Here is a 10564-nt window from a genome sequence, read left to right as displayed (position 1 = left end):
TATTTTACAGTAAACCCCTAAATACAATCATTACATGTAATCCACTAAACTATACTAAAATGTTAAAGGTATTCAATGAACAGAAACCAGTAGTTCACTTTTAAAGTTACTTTATTAAGCAAGTACAAGTATCACAAAACAAGAAAAGAAAAAAGTAATATATATATATATATGCACACGTTATGCATATCTGAAAAATTAACCATTTCACAAACAAAACAATAACCGTGCAGCTTCTCACTCCTCTGTTGTCGCTCTCCCAACGGCCCTTTGAAAAGAGAAAATAAATCAGTCAACCATTATGCCACTTTTTTAATTCCTTTTCACAGTTCAATCAGATGTGTCAGGTTAGCCTTTTGGTGCCCCACATCAAGTGTATCTAGATAAGGGGTTTGCAAACCTGTCCTGGAACACCCCCTGCACTGCACATATTGGAAGCACAAAATGTACATTTTGACCAACTTTTACCACTTTGAAGTAATTTCTAAAAAATAATTAGTGTTGAAGATCATTAAACCGTTATGCTGCCTCATAAGTCTGTCTGAAATCAGAATGGTTACTGCTCAAATAAATAAAAACTAAACTAAATCGGTTTTGTGAGGCACCTTAGTGTGTAAACGCTGCCTGCTAAGTCGTTGCCTGATAGGGCAGCGAGGCAATGAGTCAGCTGCCTAAGTTTTCAGATGCAGACTTTGTACGTTTCCCTCATCTAATATACCGGATTCATCACATTAGCTCATTTATAGAAACTGCAAGATCTGAAGTGGGTGTGCAGTACTGAGGGTTCCCAGGACAAGTTAGAAAACCAAATATTTGCCCATCATTCATCCAACTCAAATATTGCTTATCACTTGACATGTAAGTAGTAGCAACTTTACAAAGTCTACTCGCTCTAATGTTATGTTACAGAACATATTTCTCCTGTTTTACAACATTTGCACTGGCTCTTAGTTCAATTTTAAAAACTAAACAAGTTGGCTCCTTTATATCTTCTTCATATACACTTCCTCCACTACATCCTAAGATCGGCTTCTGCACTTACACTTGTTCTTCCACGCACTCGGACAACTTCCATGGGGTCACAAGCTTTTGGTTGTGCTGCTCCTGATGCCATCACTTCCTCTTCACTTCTTGCCTGCTGTCTGTACTATCCTGTATAAATAAAAGCAAGAAAAACTCAATACAAAATAAGTCATGTACAAGATTTTCACTTTACAGTTCAATTAGTCGGGTAGAAAACAAAGTATACAACACTATCCATTCTAAAACACATTTTATGTATTCACACAAGCAATTCTTCAGAGCCCCAACATGGAATTGTAAAAAAATTAATATTACTCCCATGTGTCAGTTACGATTACTATAATGATAAGGTCATGATTTCATCTTTAAAACAGATGAAGAAATCAACAAATTGTGGTGTTGAGCTGAGAGGGTTGTGGTCTGTTGCTCTTTGAATTAGGCCTATATCTTTCAATGCAGGTTTATATTGTTTCAACAATTTGCCTGACCCCTGGGGGCTCCGTATATTTCTGATAATATTTGTGGAGAAACATTACACTGTTTTAATTCAGAATCCTAACCATACATTGTAGGCTACTAATTAAAAGTAATTTATTAAATCAAGTAAAATAAAAAAATAACACAAAAGGCCAATGAATCTGTACCAGAAGTGATAGTGCAATGTAGCAGCTAAAGAATAATCCTCCACCAAATTGCCAGTAATCAGCTGGTCCTTGGCGAATCTGAAGAGGGGGAAAGAAGAAATTATTCAATGAAAAGTCCTTAAAAAGCAGTATTTTCTTATATCATTCCTTCAAACAATCTTAAATTAAAAAAAAAAAAAAAACGTTTGCCATTATAACATTCACACTACATGAACTGAGTAATGTCAAGGGCTGGGTAAAAAATATTGATTTCTCGATTTTATTTGATTCTCATTTTTACGAAACAATATCAATTCTTAAATCCCAAGAATCGATTAGTCAACCTGTTTTCAGTTGATGAATGAATGGAACATTGTAGCGTGCATCCCATCCAATAAATCCAGCCCTAGTAATGTCATCTTTGAGACTGTTAGTTGTTACATGATGATTAAAAATGTAAACATAAACTTTAAGCATGGCAATCCCATCAGAAATGTGTATCATTGCAAAGGAAGCACACACAAAAAAACAAAAAACAAAAAAAAAATGTAAACAAATATATTTCCAATACTGTTATCAGTGTTTGAAGAGGTTATGTAAACATACTTCTAACGAATAAATGACTGTTTTATCACTTTACTCATTCCAACGCTTTTTTACCTCTCATGCGTTTTTAAACTAACGTTAGCTGACATTAAACACACAACGTTACCAACAACAAAACACAGCAATGTCAGATGGTACTAAATTACATTGAAATACGTGCTTATATTGCTACAGCAGTACAAAAACACACACAGAGATAACTTATTGAACGTATAAGGTTGCATTAAGCCTATGACTGTTAACGTTTCTCATGTCCATAAACGTTAACGTTAATTTAACTGACTGCTATAAGGACTGAAAAATGTTTTCTTACCTGATATCGCCAGTATTTTTACAGACCACGTACGAACCCTTCCTCTGTTCACATTCCAGCTTTTGTTCTTCATTGATATCAACTTAAATTCGCTCAAAATTTAAGAATTCAACAGGCAGATATAAAATAATCCAGGTCTGACCGAGTAGGCTAATCAATGCAAGCAGCAGCTCAGCTGCTGCTCAGTGCGCGCCTATTTTAAATTTGAAAATACGTCCGTTGATCTCGGTCGGTGACTGAGCCGCGCAGAGCCGCGCACATTCTCATTGGACAGTTTCCTGGAAGACAGACAGATTAACCAATCATGCTCAAAGTAAAACGGCGAAACAACCAATAACAATAGTTTAATAACAGTTAACATAGCGGTGTATTGAGTTTTATTTGCAGTCTGTATTATTATTTAATTAATTAGTCAAATGACATGACAGTGTATGAATACAAATGTAATAATGCAATGTAAACGGTTAGGCAAGCAGACAAAATTGTAAATTCAAACAAAATCACATAAGGCAAAAGGTTTGAAACTATTATTGTTAATAATGATAATTATATTTTAACATATACTGAAGAGCTGTTATATCAAAAAAATTATGAAATGCTAATTAATTGTCACAATAATGTTGAAAGGCAGATATTTCTGCTGTATGTTGTTTCAACGTACAGATCTTGTAAAAATGTCAACGCTGATTTAGAAGTGTTTTAAATCTTTTACTTTTTTCTTTTCTTGTTTTGTGATACTTGTATTTGCTTAATAAAGTAACTTTAAAAAGTGAACTACTGGTTTCTGTTCATTGAATACCTTTAACATTTTAGTATAGTTTAGTGGATTACATGTAATGATTGTATTTAGGGGTTTACTGTAAAATAAGGTAACCCAAACAGACAAATATGGTAGCCCATATATATACCCGTTGTGGCCCATAAGAGCCCTAGATAAGACCTATATGGGTCCCATCATCAACCCATGTGGGCAGATTCCTGTAGGCCCTAAATGGGTGCTACCTAGGTTACCCACATGGGCCCGATATGGAGCCCATCAAGAGCCCATCATCAACCCATCTGGGCAGACTCCTGTAGGCCCTAAATGGGTGCTACCTAGGTTACCCACATGGGCCCGATATGGAGCCCATCAAGAGCCCATCATCAACCCATCTGGGCTAACACATGTGGGGCCACCACGGAAACCGCGGCCAAAATTAGCTGGGTTCCCAGTTGGGTAGCCCATGTGGGCCCCGGATATCAGCCCATTTGCAGCCCGTTTGGGCCCCACATGGGTGTGTTAGCTGGGGCAAGCTCTGTCCAGATTGTCCTCTGGTGTCTGCGGATGAATCCACGTTGAGCTGGGAAACGTGATGTAAATGTTTGCGCGTGAATCCGTGGCCAACAAAACCAAAATTAGCTGGGTTCCCAGTTGGGTAGCCCAGGTGAGCCCCGGATATCAGCCCATTTGCAGCCCGTTTGGGCCCCACATGTGTTGGCTGGGGATCTTGTAAAAATGTCAACGCTGATTTAGAATGGTTTTTGTTAATCTTTTTCAACAACAAACTGACATTATTTCAACCATATTTCAACGTTGAAGGTCGGTCATGTGCTGGCTGGGTATGTAACCTACTCATTTCCCATTAGTGAACTGACTAGGTCTCACATAGGGAGCCCATCTGGGTTTGCCCATGTTGGACCTACTTAGTTGACCCAAGTGGGCCCCAGATAAGAAGCCCCTTTTGAGCCCATGTCCATCTGTACCCCTGTAGCCCATTTGTAACCCATATGGGCCCCAGATAAGAAGCCCATTTTGAGCCCATGTCCACTCTGTACCCCTGTAGCCCATTTGTAACCCATATGGGCCCCAGATAAGAAGCCCCTTTTGAGCCCATGTCCATCTGTACCCCTGTAGCCCATTTGTAACCCATATGGGCCCCAGATAAGAAGCCCCTTTTGATCCCATGTCCATCTGTACCCCTGTAGCCCATTTGTAACCCATATGGGCCCCAGATAAGAAGCCCCTTTTGATCCCATGTCCATCTGTACCCCTGTAGCCCATTTGTAACCCATATGGGCCCCAGATAAGAAGCCCCTTTTGATCCCATGTCCATCTGTACCCCTGTAGCCCATTTGTAACCCATATGGGCCCCAGATTAGAAGCCCCTTTTGATCCCATGTCCATCTGTACCCCTGTAGCCCATTTGTAACCCATATGGGCCCCAGATAAGAAGCCCCTTTTGAGCCCATGTCCATCTGTACCCCTGTAGCCCATTTGTAACCCATATGGGCCCCAGATAAGAAGCCCCTTTTGATCCCATGTCCATCTGTACCCTTGTAGCCCATTTGTAACCCATATGGGCCCCAGATAAGAAGCCCCTTTTGATCCCATGTCCATCTGTACCCCTGTAGCCCATTTGTAACCCATATGGGCCCCAGATAAGAAGCCCCTTTTGAGCCCATGTCCATCTGTACCCCTGTAGCCCATTTGTAACCCATATGGGCCCCAGATAAGAAGCCCCTTTTGAGCCCATGTCCATCTGTACCCCTGTAGCCCATTTGTAACCCATATGGGCCCCAGATAAGAAGCCCCTTTTGAGCCCATGTCCACTCTGTACCCCTGTAGCCCATTTGTAACCCATATGGGCCCCAGATAAGAAGCCCATTTTGAGCCCATGCCCACTCTGTACCCCTGTCGCCCATTTGTAACCCATATGGGCCCCACATAAACGTGTTGGCTGGGTTATGTGGACAAATTTTCCTGTAAAATATCCCGTATTTTAATAACTTACTATCATAATTAATGTTAGCCCTTCCATCGGACCTGTCAGTCTCTGTACTGTTGTCCTGTTGTTACCCCCTTGCCCTTCCAGAAAAACAGATGTTTTCAAAGCATCGTTTTGCTTACTTGAAGGCAACCTTAGCGTGATATTGGCCTTTTTTTTAGATAACAGCGTGGTTGTTGTGAGAGCACGATTTCACGCCAATCTGTAAGCAAAGTCACGTTAGACCTAGCTTCACAACTCGCTTAGTTAATGCTGCAGTTTTGCAGAGGGATAGTAACAGAAAGGTGAATGTTGAAATTGTAATTTTTCGGGATATTTTATAGGTAAATACTAAAACGGGAAGACAGCGGGAAAAGAGCTCAAATACGTGAGAAACCCGGAAAAACGGGAGGGTTGACAGCTACTAACTACACTTTTTTTTTTGCAGATTTTGTCCACATACTGGTCCCTTGCTTCCCTATTTAACGTATCCCCGTAAATTCCACATCCTTTTCGGGATTTTAACATCTTTTTTCTTTCTCCCAACTCTGCTTCTCCTCGTTGACTTGCTGTATGTTTACATTCGCGAGGCCATCAACATGGCCGCCACGCCAAGTATGACATCACGACGCCCAAGCCCTATTATATGTCAGGAATACGAGGGCATAGTGGAACCGTCACCGTGCCTGTTGCTGAGTCTCAACGGATGAAATCGCGCTCCGAGGCACTGTGGTGTGCTGACCAGAGGTGAGGGGGCACAGTAACCTAGGTGGCCGGGCCAGGCCCCCTGGGGCCCCCTCGTGGCGCCGACCCTGATTGTGGTACTTGTTACTATGGTGGGGCGATACTTATAGAGGTCACTAGATGGCGGTGAGCGCCGGGAGGAACTTAAAACCATTATGAGACAAGCGCTGCAGAATAAATACTGCAGTTGAGCTGAACAGAAGCTAAAGTTTTCGTCTCATTGTTTCTATATACAGGTGGGTTAATGTTCCTCAAAATGGTATGCATGTATATCAGTATAAGAGATAAGAGTGTTGTGAATCTGTAGTAAGTACGTGCAATGTTTAGAGTTGGGTAGTTTTGCCGTATTGTGTGAAATAGTGATGTTCAGCTATACACTGTCATACTAAGCTAGCGGACCTGTTGCTATGAGTAACCAAGTAAACAATAGAAACGCGAATGGTCTCGTTTTGATCTGAAAATGCATTTAGTGCTAATGTGTGTATAACCAGGGGCGCTGCTAAGGATTTTGGGCCCCATGAAAAGAATCTTGACAGGGCCCCCAACACAGCTGAGAGTTTTTTCATATTAATTTACATAAAATCATGCGCTTTTATGGTATTTTGACTATCATTCTCATATATTTAAGTAAATCAGACAATTGAACTCCATCCCATGTCCACACCCGTAATTTGTCCTCTGTAATACTGCACTACTTCAGTACTGTATAATGTATATACTGTGCATAGCTGTACATGTGTCATATAGTGTATTCACATATATTTATATTTCTATGTATGTACTGTACATATTTGTACTGTACACTGGCAATGACAATAAAGTTAATCTAATCTAACCTAATATTTTTAACATGACAGTTGAAATGTAACGGAAACACTGAGCACTCTTAATACAATGAAATGTATTTATATTTATTTGCTTCAACACTGATACTGAAATTTCAAAATAAAACTCTTCAATTTAAAAAACAGGAATTACAATCTGTGGTGAAAAAAAAAAATCTCAGCAAGAAAACACCACCATAAAACAAAATGGCCATATCAAATTTCTAATAATTTAAGCAGAACTTGCATAATATACTATATCAAAGAATGGTCAAGGTATAACATAGATGAGTCTGAGTTACTCTTTCCACATCATTTCTAATCTCTTGTCCTTGCTCAACATTTCTAAACAAAAGTCCAACGTCTGACCTTTTCAGCTGCAAAATCATTAATCAAATCTTTGAAGTCGAGCTCTCTAGCCAACTCGCTCTCAATGGAAAGCATAGCAAGACTGCAAAGCCTTTCTTGAGACATTGTAGACCTCAAGTAGTTTTTTATGAGTTTTAATTTGCTGAATGCCCTCTCCCCACCAGCAACAGTCACTGGCAGTGTGCTAAATAAACGCAAAGCAATGCACACTTCTCCAAAGATGCTTTGCAGCTGCAGCTTACAAATAGCATTTAGGAGTTCAAGAGGTGACAGGTTAGGGGGGAAGTTGGAAGCATATACGGTTTAGGTGTCTTACTTGATTTTCAAAATCAGGAGTTAGATCACTGGAATACTTAGTGATCAGTGGTTGGCACACAGAAGAGATTTTGTCCTCACTAATCTGCCCAACTCTCAGAACCGCATAAAACTCGTTCACAATATCAGCAATTCTCTGAAACCTAGTGTCTAAGTCACTGATGATACTATCCATAGCAGTGTAAAACACAGTATTCCGAAACTCTGTTTCTGAATCTTCCTGAATTGTCTCCTCTTCACAGGTTTCATCATGGAATCTCTTTCTTTTCTTCTTGCGACTGCACTCCTTGCTTAACTGAGGAGTAACATGAGCTTCTCTAGCTATCAACTTTGCCTCAGCTAGGAGAGACCCCCATGCATCTCTCAGAGACTGCATCTCTTCTGTCAAGGCTCTGATATTGACTGCCTCAATATCAAGTGAGATTTTCCCTGACTGGAGAATAACATTCCTGTCATCAATGCTTTGCAGTACTTTCAGCCAGATGGTGAGAAGAAGAATAGCATCAAATGACATGAAGTATTTTCTGAGACCATTAGCATCTGATCTTGCTTCATTGGTGAGACTGCAAGTCATTAATATGCTATCAAGTGCATTGATGACAGAAGGTAGGTGCTTTGCCACAGGTTTAACAGCCTCAATCCTTGCACTCCAGCGGGTATCAGATAGCTGATGCAATGAGCAACCTGTTTGCTCTTTGTAGATTGCCCAGCGCTCTGGGCTGCTACTTACAAATGTGTACAGGCGATTTATGCAGCCAAAAAAGGTGGATACATCTGGACTTGATTGTGCAGCATGTACGCCGACAAGATTTAATGTATGAGAGGCACAAGGTGAATAAGTAGCTAGCTTGTTTTTCCTCAGTATTTCAGCTTGTACTCCCTTTACCTTCCCTGACATATTTGCCCCATTGTCATATCCCTGTCCTCTGCAATCACTGATGTCAATCCCATGCTTACAAAGAACAGACTCAATCATCTCTGCTATCTCACTCCCTGTCTTTTTGTAAAAATCCTTGAATTCAAGGAACCTCTCAGTGATCTCACACTCGTCTTTTTCTTTGTCATATTTGACATACCGTATTACCACCACGTTTTGCTCTGTATGGGAAATATCTGGTGTGGCATCGGCGATGACTGCATAATAGATGGCATCCTCCCTTTCCTGTAGAATTCTTTTCAGAACTCGTCTGCCACATAAGTTGATGAACTCAGAGCTAAGATAATGTGTTAGCCTGGTTTGTTTTCCTTCTTTTTGTTTTTGTTTGTTGTCCCTGATTTTTTGAAAGTGCTCTTTCAGCAGAGGATCATAATGTGACAAAAGCTCCAGTGTGCCTAGGAAATTGCCATTATGAATGTCATCTAAGTCGCTTGTTTTGCCTCTGAAAGGCAGGTTTCTTGAGGCCAGGTGTAGGGTAACATCTAACAGTCTCTCCAGGATGGCCCTATTTTTCTCAATTTCTGTTTGGAACTCCCTGTTTAACAGAGAGTCTATACCTTTATCTTGTAAAACAGATCTTTGCAGATTTTTCCATCTTAAGTAGCAGTCTCTGTGTGCATCACTCCTCTCATGGATTGGGAGTTTATTGTACATGCGACGCCACTTCACATGACACATTTTAAACCCATTTTGACTGGCCAGTGCACTACAGGAAGGCTTTTTCTGTGTACTGGAGAAAAGCACACATGGTATGCAATAAAGTGACTGATTGCTTTGACTAAAAGTAAGCCAGTCTCTCTTAATTTTTTCTCTCTTATTGGCTGACTTTGTATAATTCAAGTATTCAGGGAACGGCTTCCCCCCTGAATCGCATGGCATTTCCACTTTCTTTTCTCTCATGGTCACAGCCAATTTTCTGACTATGTCCTCCCTATCCTGATCAGTACAAACTGCTGGCCACAAACCAGGGTCGTTTGTCACAAGATTTTCTTCCCTTTCAAATCCCTCAACATTCAGTCCATCCTCGGCATCTGAATTCTCATCTCCATCTTCACTCTCTGCCATCTGTGTCTCACTTGCATCTGTACCCTCTACCATCTCTTCCTCCACTTCCTCAGTTCTCCCTGACAAACAGGAAGAGGGTCCTGGAACTGACAAAGTATATAGCATTTCCTATAGCCAATCTTTTCCACTCTACAGATGCCTCTTATATTTTGTGTGTATCACTTTCAGACATTAATGTGTTGCCATTAAACCAATACTAATAGCCGCTCACCTTCTTCTTCATGTGGGAGCACAGGGGCTGATTCAGGGGATGCTGGAGTTAGGGGTTGGGAGACAGCCGGACCAGTTGCTACTGCTGGTTCATTTGACTCTGTTTGGAACGAGGCATGATTTTGACAAAGTGCGTTTGACTGCATTGAACGTTTAACTAAAACTGTGTATTGTTATTTTTTCCAGCGTTTTCTTGACCTAACATGGGGAGAAAATTGAGTTCCCTTATCATGCACTTTTAACACTAGAACGGCCACCAGCAGTCATTTTAACCGCAACATTTAAACTTATGGTAATTATCTTTAACACTAGAACGAACAAGGCGTCATTTTGACCGTTTTGAAATTTGCATAGTCAATAACTTTGTCTAAAATAAATCACAAAGCCTTGCTGCTCCCTGACTTTTCCTAAAACTATATGAATTTTCATTAAAACTAGTTTAAAGCCCATGTTGCAGTTTTTTTGTAATTTTTTTTTATTAATATAACCTTGTATGAAAACATCATATGAAAAGTAAATGCAGGATTAAAAATTGTTTTGCAAGACATAAGGGCACAAATTTAATAGAAAACGTGACAGTTTCCTTGACCGTGTTGAAAAAACGCTTTTTTTCCACCATCGCGTCATATGACGTCACATGAGGTAGTCGTTTGGCTCTGCGTTCGCGCTCAGTGCAGAGATAGGTTGGTATTCAGTTGGAGCGGTCATGATTCAGTGTGTTTTCTGTGCTTATTGTATTTCAATTAATCATCGTCGTGGTAAATGATTGTGAATTATGGCCTGTCAGGACA

General features: G+C 40.4%; 1 long non-coding RNA gene across 1 annotated transcript; it reads right to left on the bottom strand.

Annotated features, from left to right (window-relative positions):
* Positions 1 to 200: 200 nt before the first annotated feature.
* LOC307166044 lies at positions 201 to 1730 on the bottom strand. The gene is made up of 3 exons (XR_013822575.1): positions 1668 to 1730; positions 1043 to 1152; positions 201 to 268 (listed from the first exon to the last, which is right to left on the bottom strand). It is a non-coding gene; the product is annotated as an uncharacterized lncRNA (long non-coding RNA).
* Between the last annotated feature and the right edge of the window lie 8834 nt (positions 1731 to 10564).

Source organism: Squalius cephalus (genome assembly GCF_949319135.1).
Source record: "Squalius cephalus genome assembly, chromosome: 10".
In the NCBI taxonomy this organism is placed as follows: domain Eukaryota; kingdom Metazoa; phylum Chordata; class Actinopteri; order Cypriniformes; family Leuciscidae; genus Squalius; species Squalius cephalus.
This window is presented reverse-complemented; position numbering and strand designations above follow the sequence as displayed.